Raw genomic sequence first — 22768 nt, 5'->3', positions numbered from 1 at the left:
ATTAAGGGTCCGTCCATTGACCTGTGTGAAATTTAAGTAAGAGTTGCTTTGCAGTATGATCAAAGCTACAATAGAGCTACGATATTCAATAGCTTCCTTTTAAATTATATTTTTAACAATGTTCTTACATGAATTGTGAATTTATCTTGAAAGAATATTTTTGTAAATTCTTCCTTATTGTTTCCCTATAACAGAAAAGTTGTCTATATTAATGTAATATTCATCATATTGTACATTTCACATAATATTAGGTGCTTTCTATGTAGTGTTTCCTCTAGCTATTTCTATACAATTTCTAGCTTAATCATGAAGCCAATTTGCTCACTTTTGATTAAAAACAACGACGAGTTGATGATTACTCGGATTAATGTTGGAAGATTATTCGGATGATCAAGCATAATAAATACGAATTTTTGCGTCGATATATGACAATGGATGAAACATGGCTCCATTATTTCACTTCAAGTCCAATCGACAGTTATCCGGGTGGACTGCACACGATCAACCCGCTCCAAAGCGTGGGAAAACGCAACAGTCGGCTGGCAAGGCGTCGTTATTTTGGGATGCGTATGGAATAATTTTTATTGACTACCTTGAAAAGGGAAGGACCATCAACAGCGCCTATTACATAGCGTTATTGGACCGTTTCAAGAACAAAATTGCCGAAAAAGACCGCATTTGAAGAAAAAGAAAGTGCTGCTTCACCAAGACAACGCGCCGTGTCACAAGTCAGTGAAAACGATGGCAAAAATCCATGAATTGGGCTTCGAATTGCTTCTTCATCCACCGTATTCTCCAGATCTACCCCCCGGCGACTATTTTCTGTTCTCAGATCTCAAAACAATACTCATTGGGAAGAAATTTTCGAATGAAGAGTTGATTGCCGAAACTGAGGATTATTTCGAAGCAAAGAATAAATCGTGCTACAAAAATGGTATCGAAAAGTTGGAGGGTCGCTATTAACCAGCGTATCGCCCTTGAGGGAATTATGTTGAATAAAAGAAACTAATTTTACCAAAAATATGTGTTTTACTATGGTAGGCCGGGGACTTTTCAATTAACCTGTTATTGTAGTCGTAATCATATACAACTAACGTAGTAGTAGTCACCAAATAATATACCACGTATGTTGCGGCGACCAAAAAAAAAATCAATTACTTGTCTAAAAACTTAAAATATATTTTATTTTTAAAATATAGTTATATTTTAGTTTTAATGAACGTTGATTTTTCATGGTATTACAATAAGATTTGAAGGTATATAACCTTTTATATAACAGACACAAGGTTGCTGAAGTGTGTCGAATATATTCAGTTCAAAAACAAGGGAGCTTTGTGCGTTTAATTTATTTTTCTATTGGGTGTTGTTGCGAAACATGTATGGCATATTTGTTAATCTTTTGCATTTTGATTCGAAATATAATTGCAATATATTATGACCTTGTCCGTTTAACGCGCCAAAATTGTCAAATATTGTTAACAAGACCCGGGTTTGATTTATTTATTTCCTTATTCCTAACTTATTTCCTTCATTTGCCGAGAGTAATATATCATATTGCATATATATTTTTTTAATTAATTACATTTTACATTAGATATATTTAGTACAATCTTAATTCACAGATTAGTTTATTACTCCTTTTCTGTTGTACTTGAATTTATACATAGCAAGGCGAGTACGGGATTAATAAATCAATATGTATTTCCCAAATTTACATAAAACTCATCTACATAACATACATTTTTTAAATGTTTTCGCAATCCTTGATGGTTGATTTTTTTGCTTCAACTGTATTTTTTCCTTTCAAAAAGTATTCTTTTATCAACACGTGAAATTCCTTTTTATCCATTTTTTCACAATAACTAAAGTTGATATAAAGTCACAAGTCACAATAAACAAAATAATGATCCGACAGTTGTAAAATTTATACATGAATCTTTTGAGGGTTAGGGCTAACTATGCCAGTGTCAGGCCGGGGACTTTTCAATTGACCTGTTCATTATAAAACCAACAAATTAAAATACTAAGCACACATTTAGTAAATGTAGTAAATATTACAAAAAATGTACAAGGTATACAGGGAATCTGGATGTAAATAGACAGCAAAATTCTTGATCAGATATTATGTTGTAGTTTAAAGATTTCAAGTGACCTATGGAGGTGTCTCTCAATGATAGGTATATATTGACTGATGATGATGGTGGTTAAGATTGGTCAAAGTCTTGTGGCATCAATAGCTAGGGCCATATTGGCTGATAAGTAAACTAAAATAAACAAAATGTTAATTTGTTTTGTGCAAAAGCCCTCAAAATCAGGAGTAAATAATGTCGCAACTTTTTGTACACAAATTGTGTAAAGTTTATTCGCACTTAAATTAGTTTATTTTAAACCATAAAATTGTTTTTCTTGTTCAGGTAACTGGCAATTTATTTACAAAACGATTAGGATAAAATCGAAAATCACACGGTGTAAAATAAGACGATCAGAGTGATAAACAGTTTCTTAGCTGATTGACGCTATTATTATTCCAATTCAACGTATACAGCTAACTAAAAATAAATCCATCTTAACCTATTGTCATTTTCGTCAATACAACAGTTCTTTATTAGCATTTAGACGCTTTGCCATTTATTTTGAGGCACTTTTTGTTAATTTTGATTTCTTAGAAAATTGTTTTGCAGAATTTGTGTTTTTTCATACAAATAAATATATACTAAAGGTAAAAGACATCTTGATCGAAAACAATTATATATTGAACGTAGCCGGAGATGGTATATAAGGTTCAATGTTGAAAGGAATTGAAACTAACTGCGTCTGAGCTTTTTTATACTAATTAAAAGATCTATGACTTTATAAGCTCTACCACATAGAGCCTGGATTATATTAACCTTGCTGTCATTGACTTGTGAATTCTGTGGTGACCACCACGACCCTTTAGGCCACCACGCATTCACCTACAAAAAGTTCAAAGATTGGCAACGCCGGTGGATTGGTACCATGCAGTTCCAGGCTATAAAAGACCACCACGACGACGTCTCGCTCTCTTTTCTTTACTCCATCCCCTTGTAACTGTACCACTTCCACAGCGCTACCGTACTTCCTTTACCTTAACCTCATATCCTGTCCATTCTCCCGTCGACCACATGTATATATAGATCGCAATAAACAAGTATTTTTTCAGTGTTTTTAGTTCTTGTGTAAATTCCTTCCAAAAATTGTAGTGAGTGTTCAACAAAGTGACAAACAATCGCATCGACAGCCACACATTTCGACCGACCCACCGACACGACGAACATTCCTGCAATTCAAAAAACTTCGCAAGAAAATATCTAATTAGAACAAATTCGACGATTTTGACAGTCTCTTCATCTTCATGAGCAATCACCATACCAATTTCCATCGCTTATCACACAGTGAAACTTCGGTTATAATTATTTTGTAGCCTTGCCATTGATAGTACACAAAATATTAAACATTTAAACTATGTTATTATAATAACATCCGAAACATAACATTTATTAATAATTCGTTGTAGACACGAATGAGTTCTTCATGCTGGAATCAGGAATCGTTTTATTCCTGATACAGAATTAGTGTTTTCCTCTAAGTACAAGGGTGACTAACATGGAGAAATGAACGATAAAATGTTTTTAGTGTAGTTTGAAAATCAGTCCTTAAAGAACTTGGAGAAAACATCAGTCCTTATAAGAACGTGGAAAAGAACTCAACAAAGGCTACCATTAAGGAATGGGCTCCAATACATAAGTTAAGTTTTGAAGAAGCAGTGTTAAGAGTGAACTAACTGAACTCAAATTGTTACCCTGAACGCGATATATACTTAAAAATAAATCAGCCGAGTTTTTCTTTTAACACATATTATTTCCATTGTCCCTGTATACAGAAGAAAAATATGCAAATAAGCAGCCATATATAAAGAGAAATCAAAAACAAAATGACGTCTAAAGTTCGTCTGTTAACCGTCCAATCCTGTAACAGAGTTCCATGTTGAATAACCACCAGTGCATTCAAGAGCTGAACTTGATTCGTTATGTTAAACTCCGCCTCGGTCATCATGCCCGTTAGTGCCGTCACCAACCAGACCGCAACGATAATAAAACAATATCCTGGGAATGCCACTGTTCATAAAGTACATGAAACGGAGTCTTCCAATATTAGTTTTCTTGCTGTACAGGTATTAAAATGTATCCATCTTTTTATATATAATTCTCCGTCACTGTTCCGAACCTGTTGGGCCTATTTATTTAATCGTATTTAGTTTTGAACGTGAGAAGATAATCTAGAATTTTAATTACTATATAAATGTATGACTTGCATATGAGCTAAGAGTCGCCAGACCTAACCTCTGCCATCTTAAGATGATCAAAGATTTATTCGTGGTTATAGTTCAGCTTTATAGTCAGCTTCCGATTACAATACAATTGCATGTTTGTCAATTTACTTTTGGTGACCTTGCAGTGTGACGCTTCTACCTAAATTCACATTTATTCTACATTCATTAGTATTGGAAAATACATTTGTGGCTTAGTAAGATAACAGGTCAATTGAAAAGTCCCTGGCCTGATACGTAGATGGCGCTACTAGAATTAAATCCATATGTTTTTAGTTAGCCCTGACCCTCATAGATGCGTCTATAAATTTGACACCTGTCGGATCATTAGTTTGCGAATTATAGTATTTTGAGTGAAGCAACTTTTGTTATTGTGAATAAGTGGATAAAAAGGAATTTCGCGTGTTGATAAAAAATTGCTTATTGAAGGGAAAAAATACAGTTGAAGCAAAAATTTGGCTTGATGCCGAGTTTCCGGACACTGCCCCAGGAAAATCAACCATCAAGGCTTGGTACTGCTCATAAAGTCCATGAAAAGGTGTCTTCCAATATTAGTTTTATTGCTGTACAGGTATTAAAATGTATCCATCTTTTTATATATAATTCTCTGTCCCTGTTCCTAAACTGTTGGGCATATTTATTTAATCGTATTTAGTTTTGAACATAAGAAGATAATCTAGAATTTTAATTACTATATAAATGTATGTTGAGTAAAAAAAGTCGCAACTATGTTAAAATATATTTAGAAAAATACGACAGGTCAACTATTTACATTCGACACGTGCGGCTATAACTGTGAGAAAATTCTTCTTTAAATATACACAAAAAAAATCGGTATATGTGAAGATTCATTGTTTTCCGTATTACATATAACACGCGGTGATAGATATGTCTGTCACTATTAACTTGAAAAAGTCCGCATTTTCTTGACATATTTATAAAAATCTTTTTTTGCTAACAAAGAAAGCGATGTGAGGTTGTTTAAGGCAATATGAAGGGTACTGTGTATTTATATTTCTAATATGACGCTTAGAAAAACATTTTCAGACATTTTTGGAATAAAATTATAACCCAAGTTGGAAATATTAATCCGGGACTAAGACAAAAGGTCGACTGAGACACAATCTGTTTGTTTTGGTTCGAAATATAGCAGATACTTCAAATATGATTGAAGTCTTTACCTTAAACTAACTAACAAAGGGTTAGATATATTGAAAACAGAACTTGGGTTCAGTGATAATGCTTGGTGGTCAATTTATGCTAGTCTATATATCACTTCACATTTACTCCAAGAAAAATGATTGTCCTGTTCATAGAGTTAACTATTCTGACTACAAACTTACAATATGTAACGAACAATATGTAAGATGTAACAATATGCACTCCATCAGGCAGATCTCATTCTTACCATTAGAACATTAGGATTTTTATTAAAACCATTTGGAGGTACGAGCAAGTTGGTTTTTTTTCACTGTAAAAACGCATCTATTGAGAAAAAGGTGTACAATATATCTTAATCAAATTATTTTGATGAACTTTTCTCAACTTTTTGGCAACATGGCCATATTGTGTCGCCAAAATGATGTTGGTTTGACGGCGACTCAGTTGTGAATCTATTTTGCAATTGTTGAAGTATGGTTCATAACTCCGGCAAAGTGTTGTTATATAAGATGATATGATTTTAATTCTGATGGTCACTATTGCTGGTCTCTTTTGCATCAATGAGTCATTCAATTTGTTCAATTGACGTCTTGCTAATCCCACTATATGTATAGTAAAACTTTATGGCCATGAACTTTAAACCCATAACATTTTGTGCCATAAAGTTGATTAAAATATCAATTTTTCCTCAGTTTCCACATGTAAATTACGTGTAAATGGCCGGTAGCACTAAAGTGATTAACTGCTAAATTATCTGAAAGTTTTTTAAGAATTTGAGCGGTGGTTTCGTCCAATAAGCCTTGAAATTCAGCGTCTATCAAAGTTTTTGGTCCTCTAGGTTGTTATTTGTCCTCAATGGCAATATCATCACTTCTAAGTTATTGATACCGATAATACGACATCATGATAGGTTTCTAAAAGTGTTTGATGAGCTTCAACAGCAGACTTATTTAAATCAAACAACAATAATAACACATGTCGAAAACACAAGTTTGAGTTTCCCATCATTAGCGTCCGTATACATTGAATACTTCAATAACACTATTGAAATTGATTTAACATAATTTTTAGTGCTTGATGGCTATTGTCATTATACCCATCAAATACGAAACAACGAAAAATATATTTTCCTTGTTTTTCATTCATTTTAATTAAAAAAAACACAGCGACTTCTTACGAATCTTCGCTTTCAAATATTCGAAATAAATCTAACGACTAATAGACTTCCGTGTACATTATTACAAATAAGTTAAAGCCGCCAACAATGTGTTAATAAGCGGACAATTACAACAAATTAGCAAAAGTTTCTGGCGATCATTGAACCACAATAACAACGATCCAGCCACACAAAAAATGCGAATAATAGAGAAAACACATTCGGGCGACTATAGCAACTTTAAATACCGACCAGTCGCTATAATTAACTCATTAGGCGTAACACGAAAATCCCCTGTCAATTTTGTCACATGTAGCGATCGTTTTTTTTGTTCGCTTCCATGTTTTTTTCTCGGTAAAAGAGCGATTTTTCGAGACGAATTCTAAAATTAACCGGCTTAATAGCTCCGAATTCATTGCTTTTTTTTTCTGCCCGATGAATTGATACACGACGGCGTCGAGAAATGCCAATAGACTGTCTTTTGTTTCATATTTTTTGCCTGGGAACTCGTGAAAAATGAAAATAAATGCAGTTCAAGTCCAAGGAAGAGATTGTTTTAGTGGTATTAATAGTTCCTGAATGTGCAGAATATTTTTAATCGGATAGAACGACCGAGATAGAAAATATCAACCGGTACAGGTGATAATCGAACGGAGCAACGTATGGTATGGTGATTCGGGTAGGGAATTTTTTATAATATTTTTTATCCCTAGTTAATAGTTAAACACTTAAATCACTTAAATCTATAACAATTTAACCACAAACTTTTGTAGACAAATCAAAACAAAAATTGTAGACCATCTCACTTACTACAGTACTGATAAGTTTTAGGTGATCGGTGGAAGTACATTATTAATTTAATGAAATATTTGATGACTTGGTTAGTAGACTATGGTTATCATCACTTGAACGAAGATTTGGTCGAATTGCATATGAGGTAGGAGTCGCCAGACCTAACCACAACCATCTTAAGATGACCAAAGATTTATTCGTGGTTATAGTTCAGCCTTATAGGCAGCTTCCGATTACAATAAAATTGCATGTTTCTCAATTTACTCTTTGTGACCTTGCAGTGTGAAGGTTTTACCTAAATTCACATTTATACTACATTTATTAGTATTGGAAAATACATTTGTGTAAGCCACAAAGGTAACAGGTCATTTGAAAAGTCCCCGACCGGATACATAGATGACGCTACAAGAATTAAATACATATGTTTTTAGCTCTAACCCTCAAAAGATGCGTGTATAAATTTGACAGCTGTCGGATCATTAGTTTGTGAATTATAGCATTTTGAGTGAAGTCACTTTTATTATTGTCAGAAAGTGGATAAAAATGAATTTCGCGTGTTGATAAAATATTACTCTTTGAAGGGAAAAAGTACACTTGAAGCAAAAGCTTGGTTTTTCCGGGGCACTGAAGACGGTGAACGCAGTGGATGCCCAAAAGAGGTTGTTACCGACGAAAACATGAAAAAAGTCCACAAAATGATTTTGAATGACCGTAAATTGAAACTGAATGAAATAGCAGACCCTCTAAAGATATCAACAGAATGTGTACATCATACTTTGTGCAAAGTGGGTGCCGCGCGAGCTCATTTTTGACCAAAAACAATAACGAGTTGATGATTCGAAGCAGTTTGAAGATGATCAAGCGTAATAAACCCGAGTTTTTGCGTCGATATGTGACAATGTATAAAACATTGCTCCATCATTTCACTCCGCAGTCTAATCGACAGTCATCTGAGTAGACTGCACACGATAAATCCGCTCCGAAGCGTCGGAAAATGCAACAGTCGGCTGGCAAGGTTATGACGTCTGTATTTTGGGATGCGCATGGAATAATTTTCATTAACTACCTTGAAAGGCAAAATTGCTTCTTCATCCACCATATTCTCCAGATTTAGCCTCCTGGGATTATTTCCTGTTCTCAGATCTCAAAAAAATGCTCGCTGGGAAGAAATGTTCATCCAATAAAGAGGTGATCGCCGAAATTGACGCCTATTTTGAAGCAAAGGACAAATCGTTCTGCAAAAATGGTATCGAGAAGTTGGAGCGTCACTATAATCAGTGTGTCACCTTTGAAGGGAATTATGTTGAATAACACACATTAATTTTGCCAAAAAAATGTGTTTTACTATGGTAGGCCGGAGGTACAGATAATATAGGTCTGCAAAAATGTGATCTTGTTTATGTTTTTGAGTGTGCTGAATCCGAATATAGGACGACACGTTTCTTTACAATTTGGGTAAGTATGTTAAACGAGTTGTTTACAACACATTAATAACTTTACAAACCATTAGCGATATATAATTTTTAATTAAATGTGTTCCTACTAAAATCTTTTCTTTTTCGCAGTGAAGCTCCTCTTTGTAAATTTTCGCTCGTGGGAAGTGTCTGGAAGGTCTCTCTGAAGTGTCCAATAGTCTGATATCATCGAGAGGGTCCAATTTCCTTTCCGTCTTTTCTCCATCTCCCTATTTTGGCAAAATCGTTTATTTTGCTCTTCACTCTCCTTTTCCACATTTCTCCAAAAGTAGTTGAAGTGAGTATTAAGAAACTTTTTGCTCTGCGAAAGAACTTTATGTAGAGGTTACTGTTTCTTAGAGGACGTTCTTTTTTCCAACTCTAAACTCCATCGGCAGCCAACTCTTTACGATTCAGTGATTTGCTCGGTCTCTGCTATCCCATAGACATAAAAAGCAAGGCAATTTTGTAAACCTGGATCGTCAAAGACCAATTCCAAGTTCTTACAGGTTCCTTTGGCATAAAATCCCTTTTAACAAAAGTATTGCGAAGTTTACATTATTGCAGGTTGAATGGGTAATGTTGTCGCACTTAGCGTACCCACCAGATATAATGCCTTGTGATTTTTTCCGGCACACAGTTTTGAAATGCCGAAGAAATGCGAAAATAGGGTGCGTTGATAGGAGCACTGCCAAAAAGTTGAGAAAAAGTTGTAGAAAATAATTTTTCTCAATAAATGGCTTTTTAATGTAAAAAAATATCAGTATATATGCAAGCACCTAATATATTATTGCTAATATCCATTATAAACATACTGAAATTACTCTATATTTTCGTCGATTATCATTAAATACAACACAGATAAATCTATTATGTGTCGATGGAATATTGGCAAGCTGTAAGTTTATTTTTATAGTCGAAAGTATTACTAAAAACATACAAACATCTACATTGGTGTCATGTTGGATATTTTTAAAGTGTCATCGAAGATATAATTGAAATCCAGCCAGTATCTGTCACATACAGTGTGACTTAACAGCTTATTAGTCGCAAGTGACTACATTTTATTTCACTGATTTGAATTGCTAATAGTTATTTAACGATTCTTTACAAAAGGTGCTATTGTTTGTTTATTGTTCGTATTCTTGGTGGTGCTATCCTATTTAATAAATTCACAAAGCTTAAAACCTTACCCTGGATTAGGATAGATGTTTATATTACTTAACAAATGTTACTAATAGTTTAAATTTCAACTATAGTGTTTTGATGAACGTATAAAATTTTGAAAGAAAATAAAATATTTTTAACAAAAAAATTGAAACGACTTCATCAAAAAATAAATAAGGAACTCACTAAAAAGTAAAAAATAATCAAACTTAGATTTTTAACACAATAAAAACGTTTTCAAATAAAATATGTACATAATAATCGTTGTAATAACTAAATGAAAATAAACAAAAATACTTATATAACACTACATATACCAACTACACGTATTTTATATTCTACTATATACACACTATTTAGCTTAATACCCACCTAAATCTATTTATCTATTTACAATATTATTTTAACTACTACAAACTAATCACTTTAGTGTCGAGCAACAAATTAGATTTGTTTTGTTCGTAATTTAATTTTGTGTATATGTCACAAAATTATATTATAATTTTTGTATTTTTTTTAAATATATTTTAAAGTTTCCTTTTACCAACTGTGGGTTTATCTGGACAGGGCCTAAAGTTTAACGTGGGCTCAGAACCACGGTCGTCAGCATTAAGCCTACCGACTGGCGAGTGACCAACTTTAGAAATCATCCCAGAAGGTATCTGGGTCATACCCAGCCTGGTTGCTGGTGTGACTAGGATCATTTTGCTTGTCGGGATTTTACACTCTTGCCTAGAACATTCACAAACATAAATTTACGACCATGCCCCAGCAGGATTCGAACCCGCGGCTATCGGAACAGTAGGAGGACCGTCCTATCACCTTACTACTGCGCCACCAATCTGGTTATTTGTATGGTTTGTATTGCTTAGGTTCGGCACCGACTTCAAACGAACTTTAAAAAAAACTATCGGCGATAATATATCGACATCTTTTCGGGATTCTTGGTTTGATCCGACGAAAACCGCACGTCTTAAATACAATACATCAATTTAATATAATATTTAATTATATTTTACAATAAACCACCACACCTGGTACAGGTAGGTTCTTGAAAAATTCGCCCGAGGTCGACTATTCGAACGTGCGTAAGCGGTTATAGCTTATTTTTTTGCAGTTGTTAGATGAGATTATTAAAAAAAAACGCTGCTTCGGCATTTACCGTTGTTAAGTGAAAATGAACTAGTGAATAATTAGAGGTCGGACAGTTTATAAAACGGTTTAGCTGACGGGGCTTTTATTTTGTTTCTAAGCAAGGAAAATGCTTTTAGATTCGGTTATACGTGTGTAAAAACAAGTTTTATATGTTTATATTTTCTTAATATTTTTTTCATAAAGCACAGTTAAAGACATGTACCATTCAAGAAAATTATAAATCGTTCCGTATATCTATGGTACTTGAGAGTTCCACCTGATAGTTTGATATCTTAGGGTTTTTAATTTTGGGTCTTCTATGTATTTTAAAAAAGTTTTGAACGACAATGTAAAATTTTTTCAATTCCCATTTATTATTTTTATTTATTCTTCTCTATTTTATTATTTCTTCGTTTTTCCCATACTTATTAAATTATTGTACATTAACGATATTTAATTACAGTTGTTATATGCTTGCATCTCTAAAGTATAGATATTAACTCAAGCCAGAAACTGATGCCATAGTAGCCAAAGTTTCTGATGTATAGTTACGATCTATGGATAATTTGAAGTATACGTAAACGCCACCGAAGTAGTTTCTGCTGGATCTAGGTGGCAATGTATCTAGTTTGTCGAATTTGGCCTTTTTCTTGTTCCCTTTTTTGATTGTATTTCCCTTGATTGTATTGTACGTTTATCATAGTCGGAATTATTGTTGTTATTTGTTAATAGTTATTAATATTGTTGTTTATTTGACATTTTGGCTTTGCCCTAGCGAAGCTACCTTTCCTTAATCCATTGCAAGTTCATTATTCTTAGTGTTAGGATAGAAGCTAATACGTCGTGTGTTTCGTTCCCTTCGTACCGTGTATACATACATTCTTCATCCTAGTATAGTTTATTATTGCGTTATCATCAGTTATTGTTATTGTCCGTTGTTGGTTATGATTGTCCATCATATTATATTTATTGTCAAACAGGATGACGAATACACTGACCTACACCAAATATATTTGGGTGTTCCTCAGGGCAGTGTTCTTGGCCCATTGTTATATCTATTGTATACAGCTGACCTACAGATGATACAGAGGTTTTATCATCACACGAGGATCCAATATCAACCACAATAAACCTTCAACTTCATCTTAACAAAGTCGAATTGTGGTTGAAAACGTGGCGTATCATGGCAAATGAAACAAAATCTACCCATGTGACCTTTGTAGAAGAACTTGTCCCTCAGTAGAAATGAATAATTATGAACCTCTGTAAGAAGATAACTTTAAATATCTGGGAATGCATTTTGATCGACGTTTGCCATAGAAAATATATATAGTGACAAAACGCAAACAGCTTGGGCTTAAACTAAACCAAATGTATTGGCTGATAGGGCGTAAATCTAAATTAATATTAGATAACAAGGTTTCGCTGTATAAGTCAATACTTAGGCCCACTTGGACCTATGATATTGAGTTGTGGAGTACAATTAGTAAATCTAATATAGCCATCCTGCAGAGGTTCCAGAATAAACTGTTGCGAGTCGTCGTCAATGCCCCATATTACGTCTCCAACAAACTGATTCAGCGCGATATCTTCTTAGAACCCATAACAAGTGTGATTAGAAGTGTTAGTGCGATCTTAAGAGTGCATCCCAATGCACTTGCCAAGCAGTTAAATGTGCGGGATGAGAGTGTAGTGCATAGGCTCAAACGCAAACTACCAGACGAACTGATTAATAGACACATAGAGTGAGATTTAATAATCTCTAAGTTAGAGCAGTTAGGATAGGCTTTAAAATAAGTTAGAATAGTATCTAGAATAAGATTTAGATTATACGTTTCTTCTACATGCCAGGATAGTTAAATTATATAGCGGAAATCATATAATAATACTTATTGTCCACGGGCAAATTCTTGAAGTTCTGAGAGATTAATATAAAGAATTATAGTTTTCAATTTATATCCTGTTAAAATTAGCGCTGCATGTGTGTTTAAAGAGGATTTAAATAGATTTATATGTGATTGTTATAGTGCTGGGGCATCTGGCATATATCTTAACTAGTTTCTTACAATATATACTAATAGCATTTAATAAATTGAAGATTGTCGAAAGTATAGTTTGAAGTGGTCATTAAATAAACCGTGCACCAGTGCTTGATATAAAAAATCAATAGAAACAAAACTAGAACGTAGACACTCTTGTTATTGACAAGCGAAAGTAGATAATACTTATTTCCTAGAGTATTTTATTAAATTTATTATAAATGAATAATTTACATCTTATTTACCTATTTAATGGCAATAGACATCTAGACAATGAACTTCTTGATGGAAAGATGGTCCCCACATCAATTGAACGACGGGCAAATAAATAATCGAAAAATCGTCGGTGAAATGCTGCTTCAAAAGTACGATAGGAAGTAATTTCTGCATCGAATAGTGACGGATGATGAAAATGGATTTATTTTGAAACCACTAACTGCAAAATATCATGGTTATCACCTGGTGAAGCCGGATGATCGACTCCAAAGGCAACTTAAATCGTTTTAGTCGCAAGACAATGCTCTATGTTTGGTGGGACGCTAATGTGATGAACAGCACTTCGCCAATTTCGAAGAAGTTACAGAATGGCTCTATGAATGGTTTTATCGCAAAGAATAAAAAATGCTTGTAATATGGGTAACATGTATAGAATCAAAAGACCATTACTTTGAATATATAAATTTTTCCACTTCCTTGATAAACATATAGTTTTTTTTCCGAAAAAAAAAAACAGTAAAAACTTTCAACTAATTAAAATAATCTATCATAACAAACTTGCGAAATTTGTAACCATTAACTATAAGTAATTAGATCATAAATTGGGTGATTTTATATCCTTAATATCATTTTAAGAATCCATTAGCACCTATTTATAGTCACTGATTTGAATAATTGTTTTTTTACACCCAAAAATACGCATAAATTACAAACACATTCGTGTAAAGCATCATCGCGGATCAGGCTCGTGGGAAATCTCGTCGACACTATCTGAAATATGAGTCTTGATGTTTAATTCATGTATATAATTTACCGCGACTAAGAAATCGATGGGATTATATAAATTGTTTATAGAGAGCTCCATCCACTGACAGATTCGAGATCATTAATTAAATTAAAACGAGTCGATGCTGATTTATGAATTACATTTTTAAAAATTAATTCATTAATAAGGCAACTATATCTAAGCAAGTGGTTAAAAAAATGGGTTACAAGTAGCGTTGGGAACTATCGACTGAAAACAGTCCAAACATAAAAATGATCCTACTAACTACTAGAGCTTTTTTAAATAAAGTAAATTCATTATCTATTATTGAACGGAAATATGTTTTAACAAAAATCGAGAAAAATCGAATAGAAATATTACCTATTAAGGCCATAAAAACAGTCCAAATTATTTTGCTATTTATCATTTAGAATTTTAATCTTTTTACCCTATTACATTAACAATCTTGAAAAATATCATTCCAAAATGCTGTTATATTAATATACAATATATTGTTATTTACAAGCAAACTACCAAAAAAAATCATAAAACTACATATATTACATATAAATCTATGTAAGCATAAACTGGGTATATTTTTGTTATGATCTCGGATATGACGACAGAGCCAGAACATTAAAAATCAGTCGAATGAAACTAGTAGAACCAAAAATATTAACTAAAAGTACACGACTGAAACAATCGATAGTAAATAGTAATAAAATCAAGCGGACCGAAAATAGCGACTGAAACAGTCGATAGTAAAAGTAGTCAATTACTAAACAGTCGATAGTCGATTACAGTCGATAGTTCCCAACACTAGTTACAAGGTTGGGTTCTCTGGCGGTATTACGCCGAAAAGTTCTATTTTGGCGAATTCGGATTAAAGAGGTCGCGGAAGTTTGGTATTTAGATAAAAGTTACGGATGATTTAGCAATTAGAAATGGCGAAAAATTAAAATAAACAAAATGTGAGTAGTTAAATATAATTAATGGTTGAATAGTTCCGGCAATACTGGTTTCGATAACCAAATTATACAAATATTTTTTTAGGTTGGCCAGTATTGTTTACTTGAATATGTTCTTGCTTTATTTTTCCAGGAAATAACATTAATAGGATATTGCCAGTAATTATGAGAATTTGAGTTTTAGTGCCGAAAAAATGTAATTCATCGTTGATCGTAATATTCATTAATTTTTTGGATAGGTTGGGTTTTCAATCGAGTTACAAGAACTTATCAATAGATTTGTTGGAAATAGCCAGTTTTATTATATGCTTTTGATAATTTTTCCAAGCAATTTTTACTCAGAGGAAACTCCGCTCGGAGGATACGGCGGGTGGTGTTGTTATCATTTACATATAGAATTTCAGAGATATTGAAAAATTTCTTCTATCAATTTCACCTGTTTATAATTACTTTTTTTAAAATTAATTATATCTTACATTAGATATGCTTAGTGTAATCTTAATTTACAAATTAATTTATTATTACTGTTATGTTGTACTTGAAATAATAAATAAGCAAGGCGAGTACGGGTTTAATACATCAGTATATATTTCACATATTAAACTAAATCTAAACTACTAAAGTTAAGAATTACACTTATACACTATAGTTCGTGTGGTATGGCTGATATGATTGGTTGATTTTATAATTACATAATTTTATTTTTTATTTCAGATTTCACAGGTACAATTGCTTTATCAGATTCGCCAGGATGGTTAAAAATTTGGCTTCTTAACATTTTGAGGTAAAAACAACCTGTGCATAATATAACATCGAAAAACACCAATTTTAAAATGAATGAACGACGAAAATAAAAAAAGTTCAAAACTTTACGGATCTTATCTGAAGAGTATACAAAGAACACTAAAATGATGTGGTATATGAGTTAAATTGTAAATAACCTAGCAGAGATAAGAGAAGTTGCCAATCAGAATAGATAGCCAGAAGGTATCACATCATCTGCCATCATTACATGTCAGTTGAAAAGTCGCCGGCCTGACAGATAGATGGCGCTACTAGAATTAAATCCATATGTTTTTAGTTAGCCCTCCAAAGATGCGTCCATAAATTTGACAGCTGTTGTATCATTAGTTTCTGAATTATAGCATTTTGCGTGAACAATGCAACTTTTTGCAACAAAGGAATTTCGCGTGTTGATAAAATATTGATTTTTGAAGGGAAAAAGTACAGTTGAAGCAAAAACTTAGCTTGATGCCGAGTTTCCGGACAGTATCCCAGGAAAATCAACTATCAAGGATTGGTGTACTAAGTATAGACGTCGTGAAACGAGAACCGAAGACTGTGAACGCACTGGACGTCCAAAAGAGATTGTTACCGATGAAAACATTTAAAAAATCTACAAAATGATTTTGAATGACCGTAAATTGAAATTGAATGAAATAGCAGACCCTCTAAAGATATGAACTGATCTGTACATCATATCACTCACGAATATTTGGGTATGAGAAAGCTCTGTGTAAAGTGGGTGCAGCACTAGCTCAGTTTTGGCCAAAAACAACGACGTGTTGATGATTCGACGCAGTGCAATAAACACGAGTTTTTGCGTCGATATGTGACAATGGATGAAGCATGGCACCATTATTTCACTCGGAAGTACAATCGAGGGTCATCCGAGTGGACTGCACACGATGAACCCGCTCCAAAGCGTGGGAAAACGCAACAGTCGGCTGGCAATATTATGGCGTCTGTATTTTGGGATGCGCATGGAATAATATTCATTGACTATCTTGAAAAAGGAAGGATCATCAACAGCTACTATTACATAGCGTTATTGGACCGTTTGAAGGACGAAATTGCCGAAAGACGGCCGCATTTCAAGAAAAAGAAAATGTTGTTTCGTCGAGACAACGCACCGTGTCACAAGTCAGTAAAAACGATAAACTAAAATCCATGAATAGGGCTTCAATCCTCATCCACCGTATTCTGCAGATCTGGCCCCCAGCGACTTTTCCCTCTTCTAAGATCTCAAAAGTATGCTCGCTGGGAATAAATTTTCGTCAAATTAAGAGGTGATCCCCGAAACTGAAAAAAAATGATATCGAAAAGTTGGAGGGTCGCTATAATCAGTGTATCGCCCTTGAAGGGAATTATGTTGAATAAGAAAAACTAATTTTGCCAAAAAAATGTTTTTCCTATGGCAGACCGGATACTTTTCAATTGACCTGTTATAATGAATTCGATTACTAATTCTGAATAGCAGGAAAGAGAATTAAGTGGCCTATAACATCGATCTATTTTACAAGAAGAAAATATGGACCATTTTTACAGACTTGGCAGATTTTTAATGCAATTTCTGTACTCTACCTGACAGATGGGAAAATGTAATAAACGATGGACAATATTTTACTTAACATACATTGTATCAATTTATTTTAATAAAGCTTTCAATTTGTTAAAAAAAAACACTCTCAATGTATCCTATAAATTAAAGAACAAAATGTTACCTTTGTGCAGTACAACGATCATACCTGTAACAAAATAAAAATAAATGATTAACAACAAATTGTATGCTTCTCTTGAATATAGGGTCCCGCATACAATTATCATATTAATTGATATTTCATTTTAAAGTTACAAAGTAATTGAACGCTCGCTGTTGTAATTAAGGAATTATTTTCATTATTTTTCTCAGTTTTTATGTATTGTTAGTGAAATATTTGAAGCAAACTGTCAAGGAGCGAACATAAACATGCCAGGTATTTGATTTTAAACATATTTTATCGGATTTTATTATATTATAAACTTAGTAATTCGATTGGTATTTTGCTTGTCACAAGCTTCATAAAATATTCAAAACCTAGTGTATAAATATCTTCAAAGTTCGTCAGAATTACAATATACCAAATTTGAAGATAAGGGCCAGAATAAGGGTTACAGTAATACATCAAGTTTGAGTAAAAAGTGCATAATAAGTATGAGTTGCAAGAATCATCTTGTAATTTATAATTTCAATTTTGATATTTTAGATACAATTTATATTTTTCGTATTTTGTGCTGTGTAAATACATATAGTCTATTCAAATTTTTTTTGTACGTATGTCTCAAAATTTTTAATGTATTGCGTGCCGCAACTTGTAAATTCGTTTTAGAGCCAGACAATATTTTCCTTCTCATTTTATTCTTGTTAAAAAGAAACACAATGCTCACTGATTAGTTCGAACACGTAAACGAATGAGCCTGTCAAAGTTGTCCGGTCGTCAGACGTGTGTAAAATTCTTGAAAGCAATGATGATAAGAGGTTATAACTTTAACCTATAATAGTTTATATATATAGTGGCTGTATCATTAAGTGTAGTTTTTAGATGTGTTATAATGTTAAAATAAATTATGTTTGATAACATTTTTGTTCAATTATATTATTTAGATTAGAATGTTATTGGATGTCAAAGCCAAGCTGAAATAAAACTCAGAGCTTATGCGGCAACATTGCGACGTTTTGATGTCACAGATTTAGATGACGTATGTATAAAATAACTATAGACTATATATTTCGAGCTGACTCTTAATGTAACACCTATCGAATTTAACAGTTAGGTTAAGTTGTTTAACATTTGAACATACATTGGAAGATCTCATGTTTATCAATAGATATCGCGGATTAAAGTATATATAACAGAATACGTTACTCCTCAGTCATCTCAGGATTTGGCGTATGCGCACTATCCTGCATAGAATAAACCATGGAAAAGAATAAATCATATCATCGTCCTTTTCTAATGACGGTACATTCTTTTTGATCGGTACAGTCGCTCAAGTCAAAACAACCAAAAAATCTAGGATATTTAGATTGTGTTCTACACTAACAATTTTATGGTAATAATAATTAAATTGTTGTGTTATTCTTGGTGGTTTAATGTACATTGGTTTTGAAATATGGAAGAACGAGGGTAAGTGCAGAATGTAAGGTTAATGTTAGCTGCCAAATTTATAACACATCATTTTCAACGACATCGAATAGGTAACAACATATGACAAAATTTTATGACAAGAACAGAGAAGAAAATGATTCTTGTTATGTTGGAAGTAGTCAAGTCATTAATGAGGTTTGTCCATCAAGAATTGTAACAAAAATTGTAGTAACTGGTAGTAATTATACATTTATTTTAAACATAATATATTTTAGTAATGATTTAAATTTTATTTTATCAGTGAGTATCTAATATTTGTTGAGAGTAAAAGTCGAAGAATGTGAAATTCAGAAAAAACAAATTAGACGGCATTTTGCTAATATATAAGAACAGTTTACACTGATATTATGAAATAATTAAATTTGCTAACAAAAGCACACCTGGATTAAATAAACAAAATATCAAACTATCAACGACACCCTAATGACCTAATGACAAAGAAAATACAATGCATTATTGTACAAGAGTATATCTTAAGTAAATAATTTATTGTTTTGTAAACTCTTAAAAGTACGATCATTCATTCGTTTTAGGCTAGTAAATGTATAATATGTTAATGAAAAGTTCGAGGTAGTCAATTCATTAATGGGATTTGTGGATCAAGAATAGTAGCGATCATAGTTGATCATATTGAAGATTTTTAGGAGAATTTCACTACTTTCATATATAGTGGTGGCTTTTCATTTGGTTTTAACTATATTGGCGGGGTTTTATCTAAATGATTTTAGTCTTTTTTATGGTAAAACTTATTTATATGGTTCTTGGAGATCTTGTTAATTGTTCAAATATGTAAATTGATTGATTTTCGACACTGAAAGTGATAATCACCAAAAAAAAATGTAAGTAAATAAAGCTATCACTAAGTACGCATGCTCTAAACTCGGATTATTCTCTGTTCTAAATTTAAAAGGAGCTCAATATGCTCATGCGTCAAATCCGGGGTTGACTGAGGAGTAAGGTATCCTTATACCACCTTTTAATATGCAATTAATATTATTTTTAATTTTTAATAGTCGTAAACTGTTAGGTATTAAGCTGCTTTTGTTTTGGTGTCCATCAAATTACGCGTAAACTTCCGGATACCCTTTAGAATAATAAAATTAAATAAAAAACAAATTTTCCAAGGGTGTTTGACATTGTATTTCTATGATTAATATTAAAATACATAACACTGTTCATAAATACATAACACAGTCGTAAATAAAATTCCAAGTTCCTAGTGAAAGTTTTCTTTATTTATAAATACGAAAAATGACAAATGGTTTCTGCGTTTGAACTTGAATCGTTGGATTTATTCGAATTTTATTCAGTGCGTCTAAACTGCGCTTACAACACAACTGGATTTTCTTATTATGGAGAATGGCAGACAGTGTCCCACCTCTGAAAAGGAAAAAGATGATTTGTGTTCAAAATCATATTTTTTTCTTTCTGGGACAGTACCATTTCCTCTGACCTTGGATATTTATTTTTATCTATCGCCCAATGATGTCGGCACTGTTTTTCTGGCGATTTGTAAATATTTCGAGCGTTTTTTATTATAAATGTTAGGAACCTAATCATTGTCAGCGAAAATAACACACCATACATTATTAATAACCGAGTTATAAATCTTGTTTCGTTTATTTCTATCGCAGGGAACACGGGCTATGTATGAATTATTAATACAATAACGTTTTACGAATGTATTTTGCGGATATAAAAACAATTAATACATAAAATTAGAATTGATAAAAGGTCTACAGTAATAATATTTTCTTTCTTATTACTTTCATGGGAGAGTCGCTGTATAAAACCTTATATAAGCTATTGAATCATACATGGTGTGATTGGTTTAATATGAAAAATGTCCCCGTACAGGTTTTGTTTCAAAAACTTAACTATATAAACATCAAAATACGAAATGACTATAATAGGAAATACCATTCTAAGTGGCGATTTAGCATGGCCAGCCAGATATCCGGATTTAACAACACCAGACTTTTTCTTATGGGGTTTTTTGAAATCAAAAGCTTAAGTGAATAAGCGCCAAGAGATTCAACATCTTAAAGACAATATTCGTCACTAAATTGAAGTAATTCAGCCTCAGATGTTGCAGGATGTCATGAAAAATGCCTAAAAAAGAGCCGATATAATTTTTTAATCATAACGAAAAAAAAGTAATGACCAAGTACCTTTTTTTATGAAAAACAAACTTACTTATCTTTTCTTTGGACAAAGTTATAGGCAATCAAAATGGTAGCAGGACTTTTGCCCCACGTTGTACAAAAGAAATGTAATTAACTTAATAATTTACGATTCAGTTTCCACTATTAGGCGGTCACTAATCCTAATATATATCGAAAAAAAATTAATTAAGGTTGAATCAATAAAAACGTACTCAGACTTGAACTGAAGACGTGATAACTGACACTGAACTAAAAGAAACTTCAATAAAGTCGATCGAGTTATATAACCAATTGATTTATAATGTGAAAATATATATCAGGCTTGTAACGATTTAGCATTTATTATTAATATCATTACGAAGATTATTCGAATAATACAGGACAATCTCCATGGATATCTGGACAGTTATATCAGATAAGATTCAACATTCGTTTGTATCGTGTTCAAGTGGTCTTGGTCTATTGGGTCACGTAGTATCATTGTAGTCAATGTTACCAAAAAAACTGTTATTAAAATAAGTCTGATCAGATGGTGTGCAAATAAAATACATGGATAATCGTAGTTCGATGCGCAATGACTTGTTGATTTATGCTAATAATTATATAACACGACTCGTTCTTGTTCACCATTTGGTACGAAAACCTATAATTTTAATAATAACTAATACCACCTTTGTTTATTTTGAATGGGGTCTGGTTCTTTTTTATTAAAACCACTCACTCCAACATAATAATTTTACTAAAAAAAACACTTTAACCATTTGCGAGAAAGATGTAAAACAGACAAAGGACTCAACCTTTCCTAGCGGCTCCTCAATCTTCATTAATTTTATTTATCTTATTCAGAACGACAAGAGTTTACTCGTAGAGATGCCTGTCATGTGCACTAAAATTTGATTTTGTCAGGCTGCCAGTTCTTGTACATTTTATGTATACTACAAGAATATAATATAAATACAATATATATCGTTGAATTTAAAAATATTCCTTTAAATTAAAGTTGAAATTATGATAAGTTTATTGGTAAATCTACTTCAAAACTTTCGTGTACGTTTATAAATATGTATTTCTGATATTACAGGAAACATACAAATGCTTTTTGTAAGTACATACTTTTCAGTCAACAGTTGTAATTCAGCTGAAATGAATTCATCATGACCTAATAAAATTGTTATCGCCATAATAACAAAAAATAGTGATACTAAATAAAAGAAAAATTTTTGATTGATTGATTTTATTACTTTTTATCAACTTTTGTAGTAGACCATTTTCAACAGCTGTTTTCGGTCCGATTAATTTGACTACTTTTTACTATTTATTGTTTCAGTTTCGTCCTTGAAAGTAATGCTAAATTTATGATTATATATATAAAAAAATAAATTTGACTGCATTTCGGTTATATTGGGCCTCTTTTTGATGTTTGATCAAGTTTTT

General features: G+C 32.5%; 1 protein-coding gene and 1 long non-coding RNA gene across 2 annotated transcripts in view; both read right to left on the bottom strand.

The window, feature by feature from the left end:
* The window catches only part of LOC143204521 (insulin-like growth factor 1 receptor), a 279129-nt gene that overhangs the window by 56841 nt on the left and 199520 nt on the right, over positions 1 to 22768 (bottom strand). The window lies entirely within an intron of this gene.
* Positions 20439 to 22768, bottom strand: part of LOC143204537 (uncharacterized) — a 19204-nt gene continuing 16874 nt past the window's right edge. The window contains exon 3 of the long non-coding RNA XR_013007625.1: positions 20439 to 20549. This is a non-coding gene — a long non-coding RNA (uncharacterized LOC143204537). The remainder of the gene's footprint in view (positions 20550 to 22768) is intronic.

Source organism: Rhynchophorus ferrugineus, unplaced genomic scaffold, assembly GCF_030347505.1.
Source record: "Rhynchophorus ferrugineus isolate W39M unplaced genomic scaffold, kcgeb_rfMv2 rfM11, whole genome shotgun sequence".
Taxonomy (NCBI): domain Eukaryota; kingdom Metazoa; phylum Arthropoda; class Insecta; order Coleoptera; family Curculionidae; genus Rhynchophorus; species Rhynchophorus ferrugineus.
This window is presented reverse-complemented; position numbering and strand designations above follow the sequence as displayed.